This window comes from Electrophorus electricus, chromosome 21 (genome assembly GCF_013358815.1).
Source record: "Electrophorus electricus isolate fEleEle1 chromosome 21, fEleEle1.pri, whole genome shotgun sequence".
NCBI lineage: Eukaryota > Metazoa > Chordata > Actinopteri > Gymnotiformes > Gymnotidae > Electrophorus > Electrophorus electricus.
In genome coordinates, this window is record NC_049555.1 from 4,121,336 (window position 1) to 4,126,335 (window position 5,000).

A 5,000-nucleotide genomic window follows, 5' to 3' on the forward strand; every position below is an offset into this window, starting at 1 on the left:
TCAACGTGTCTTGTGTTGGTGCTGGCAGCCCACAGCGCACTGGGGCACCGAATGACAGACATTTACAGCAAACGGTGCAGGGCGAGAAGAAACATCGACAAGGACTCCACCTTCACAGAGTCTAAATGTTATCGTTTAGGGTCAGAGTTCAGCGAGTGCCTGCTGCAAGCTGTCCCAGACTTGGTGAAAGATCATATCTGTAGTGCTGGAGTTGAACTGGTAGCTAAAATTGGGTCAGAAGTTCAATCTGTCCTTTCAAAAAAGATTTCAAAGAAATCTTAATGTAAATATAAATATGAGGCAGGTCATGCTGATAGCCACCGCAGAAAACTGAGCACACACACTCATACACGCATGCACACACACCCTCAACGCAGTCCTCAATTAGACTCCTGGCACTCTCCGTGCTATCCCATAATCCTCTTTGATGTGAGGAGTAGAGGTCAGCGGAGGGTCATTGCCAGGGTGAACACACAGGCACACACACTCTCTCACATTCACACGCACACTCATGCTGAATGCCTTACACACACACACACGCACACACACACTTCACCTGACCGTTCGTGGCTGTTTTTCCTCTCCCAGCTGCGGTTTGTTTCTGCTTTCTCTCTCGTTCTCTCCTTCTCTCGTTTTTCCTGTCGTTCGCCACCTCCCCGCCCGAACATCTGTGTGTAATTTGAGCAGCACATAAATTAATCTCGAGCAAAGCCACGTCTTTCTCTCCCTTTTTTTTCACTCGTTCTCTCGCACTCACCATCTTTGAAGCCATGCTGCTTCTGTTGGAGTACAGGAGTTTTTAAGTGAAGTATTAATGTGTGTACCCCCACACACACACAAACATACACACATGGCATTCTAGGACTTGCTAACTACTCTCATTCTCTTAGAAAGCCACACATAGAAAGACACATATACTCACACGTGCACATGCACTCACATACACTCTCACACACACACACACACACACACACACACACACACACACACACACACACACACACACACACACACACACACATATAAATGCACACCACAGGCTGGTGCAGTGTTACAGAGAGAGTGCCCCGTCCCAGAGCTGGTACGCAGACAAAGGGACATCCTGTTTCCTGGAACACAGACTTGTGCACGCACACACACACACACACACACACACACACACACACAGTCCCATTGTGAGTTGTCTGTTGACTACCCTCACACTGTCACAGTGTTAACCCCTTACTGAGCTCAGTGTGTGTACAGAGAGAGAGAACGAGAGAGAGAGCGTATGGCTTTGTTGCGTTCGCCACAGACCTGCTTTACACTCTCATCTGAACGGTTTGTCCAGGTTGTGACTGTGACGAAGCAAGAGCTGGTACTACTGGAACAGAGTTAGTGAATGAGAAGGAGGAGAGACAGAGCAGAGCAGGGGGGGAAAGGCAGAGAGAGAGAGAGAGAGAAAGAAGCCAAGGTACACCTCTGCAGTGTGCATGATTTCAGGCATGTGTGTGTGTATGCGTGTGTATGTGTGTGTGAGAGAGAGAGAGTAATATGTCAGTGAGCATCTGAGTCCGAGTTTACTGCCTCCCCGTGCAGCCCAAGACTAACAGTACGGCCCAGCTGATGAATATTTAACGGCTGTGTGTGTGTGTGTGTGTGTGTGTGTGTGTGTGTGTGTGTGTGTGTGCTCCGAGTGGCTAGGATCATTTATTAATGCCGGCAGAGGGAGAGATGAATAGATGGGCTGTGTACACAGAGCCAGGGCAGGGTGGATGTGTGTGTGTGTGTGTGTGTGTGTGTGTATCTGTGTCTGTGTGTAAGTGTTTGTACGCATGCGCTCATGAGTGTGTGCGCCGTTCTGCACAGGCATTCATGCGTCACCGTGTGCTTTTGTCTGTTTGTTTGCACATGTGCGTGTGTGTGTGTGTGTGTGTGTGTGTGTGTGTGTGTGTGTGTGTGTGTGTGTGTGTGCGCGCACGTGAGGCTGAAATGCTGCTGCCATATATAGACCCACATCCATTATTAATCACTTCATCCAGCATTGATGAAAAGAGGGCGGTCACCTAAGTAACCAGGCCCACCAAACAAACAAACTCTCACGCCAACGCGCACCAATAAACGATTCTCCCGGAGGTTCGTTTTCTTTCAGTTCACGCGCTGTCCTGTCCAGCCCTTTCGTATACACAGATATTGCTTGCGTTCATGTCCTTTACGCAGAACCCGTCGTGTTTCCAGCCTACAGCGGAGTTCCGTTTCCGCGGCGCAACCCGCCATCCAGACTGACCGCCTCCCGCTAATTTCGGTCCAACTGTCTGTTCCGGTGAGTCTGAAACCAGGGTGTTTTTAGCAGTGACCCTACGACCATTCCTTTAAATTAGCATAAGACGGGGACCGTGACACCATTACGCTGCAGTCCTCTTTCATTACTGCACTGTTGCAGTGGGCCTCATTATCTTCTGGGGATTTTCTATTCTTCGCAGCTTGCACGCGGCACGGTGGACTGGGGAGGCTTGCAGTCATCGGGACGTTTGCGATGCCGCATGGTCGTGTGACACGACAAGGGGCCCAAGTGCAAACAGCGGCATCGTTGCGGGGGCCGTTTGACTCTCGCTGCACAGAGAGAGTAGCCAGTAGTTTGCAAGACTCCTGGGAGCATCCGGGTTTCGGCTTGGCTGGACGCATGCATCAGACTGGTGAAACATTCCAGGTTTCATTGCATGTGTGCTCAAATCCTCGGGGATCTACACCGCGAACCCAAGGGCCGCAGATCCCCAAGGCCCTCCAGGGTGCTGGGCGTCCCGATGATGTCACCTGATGTCCTCTAAGCACTGCTGGATGGTCTTTTAGCCAATCTTCTCCCCCCAGATGCCTCCGGCAGTGGTGCAACACGGAGCCTGGCTCACACTCTTTCTTTACTCACAGTCCAGTCCTTCTGTTACAGCTCAAAGGGGCTGATTTGAATTCTAATAGAATGTAATTTAGATTTTGTATATCAGTTATTCCAAGGTTGCCAGACCCTGCAGTAGTACCCTAGAGACCCATGGGATTCCAATGTGCCTGCTAAACAGGGATAGAAAATTTAGTTCAAGCCCTATCGCTGTAGTTCTCTCACTCTATAGGTTTACTGTTGTGGATCTCTCATCTGATAGGCTATCCCCAACCTTACCCTTTTAGATCTCTCATCTGATAGGCTATACCCAACCCTACCCTTGAAGATCTCTCATCCGATAGGCTATCCCCAACCTTACCCTTGTAGATCTCTCACCCTCTTGAGGTGTTAGGTCTCAGGATGTAATCAGCATTATTAGAATTTCATTCCTCTCTGATTGTGTAGAGCACGTTGAACTTTGAATAAACTTGCCTTTCCATGCTGTTCCCAGCCCAGCCTTTGCAGACACACAGGGTCTGTCCTCAGCGTCCAGGCACTACGGTATTACCTGTACACATAGAACCTCTGCTGTGGAAAGAGCGTAAAGAACGCCAGACATTTTCTCAGCACAATGATGTCATGTAGGGTGGGACTGAACACAAGGCGGGATTCAGACGGGGGTTTGACCGTGTTTGGTAAACGCATTCAGTCTTGTATGTGGGGTGAGACAGAGGCAAGTGGAGCTGTGAGCAACCAGACACTGTATTCAGTTTCACTGCAAAGTTTTCCAATAACCAGATGAGTTCCTCGAGGAACTCAGGGTGTCTGGTACGGAGAGTAATTGCTCTAATTATGTTCTAGCCCTAATCCGTACACACCTTACTAAACTTAATCCAAGTCTTCAGGAAAATCTGCATTGCTGAGCCATGTCTGTTAGACTCAGGGCTGGGAACAGAACCTGTAGGCTGGTACATGTCCAGGAATGGGGTTGGAGCTGAACCCAGCAGGCAGTGCATGTCCAGGAGCAGGGTTGGAGCTGTACCCAGCAGGCGGCGTGTGTCCAGGAACAGAGTTGATGCTGAACCCAGCAGGGCAGCACATGTCCAGGAGCAGGGTTGGAGCTGAACCCAGCAGGCGGCGCGTGTCCAGGAACAAGGTTGAAGCTAAACCCAGCAGGCGGCGCATGTCCAGGAGCGCGGTTGGAGCTGAACCCAGCAGGGCGGCACGTGTCCAGGAACAGGGTTGTATCTGAACCCAGTAGGTGGCGTGTGTCCAGGAATGGGGTTGGAGCTAAACCCAGCAGGCGGCGTGTGTCCAGGAGCAGATTTGGAGCTAATCCCAGCATGACGGCACGCGTCCAGGAGTGGCGTTGGTCAGTTCTGGGCTGTGGTGTGCGTACCCTGTGGCATGTTTCCAGCAGTTGGCAAGCAGAGCTGAAATTGCCCACAGAGAGTCGGTAAGTGCTGCTGTGTGCTCCCATGTGCACGTGAGGTGGTTGATCCAGGAAGAGCAGGAGAATGAAAATCTGGACATGCTGGTACTGTGCAGGTCTAGAATGTGCACGCTGTCTTGCTTCACTGCACTGTGGTGTAACATTTACACTCGGGGCTGCATCCGCCGGCCTTTATTTCAGGTTTTCCCCTTTTCACCTCACAGAGAGAGGGGTGTGTGTGTGTGTGCGTGCTTGTGTATGTGTGTGTGCTTGTGTATGTGTGTGTGCCTGTGTGTGTGTGTGCCTGTGTGTGTGTGCGTCTGTGTGTGTGTGTGCCTGTGTCTGTGTGTGTCCCTGTGTGTGTGTGTGTGTGTGTGTTCCTGTGTGTGTATTCCTGTGTGTGTGTGTGTGTGTGTGTGTGTGTGTGTGTGTGTGTGTGTGTGTGCGGTTTTCTTTATAGTTAAGAACAGTAATAACTGCCACTTTCAACAAACCCTAATTTTTTAAAATATCACGATTTTCTTAAGAAGGAACTTGCTTCCTTTGTGCAGCTTTGGTGCAGGTGTGCGTTTCTAACAGGCATTGTCTCTCTGATGTGTAAACGCGTGTGTGAGTGTGACTGAACCAGTGATTCATGCAGTGTTATGGTGGATTCTGGTTTTTGCTGGCAGAAGGAAGAGAAAATTAATTCTTGGGTGGAGAAAGGGGGGGTTGAAA

General features: G+C 50.2%; 1 long non-coding RNA gene across 2 annotated transcripts in view; it reads right to left on the bottom strand.

The window, feature by feature from the left end:
* The window catches only part of LOC113585717, a 35,366-nt gene that overhangs the window by 1,242 nt on the left and 29,124 nt on the right, over nucleotides 1-5,000 (bottom strand). The window contains exons 1-2 of one of the 2 annotated variants that reach the window (XR_003411547.2): nucleotides 758-944; nucleotides 562-668 (exon numbers count right to left, since the gene is read on the bottom strand). This is a non-coding gene — a long non-coding RNA (uncharacterized LOC113585717). Of the gene's footprint in view, nucleotides 1-561; nucleotides 669-757; nucleotides 945-5,000 lie in introns of those variants that run through there. The other variant, XR_003411546.2, reaches the window with a different exon arrangement.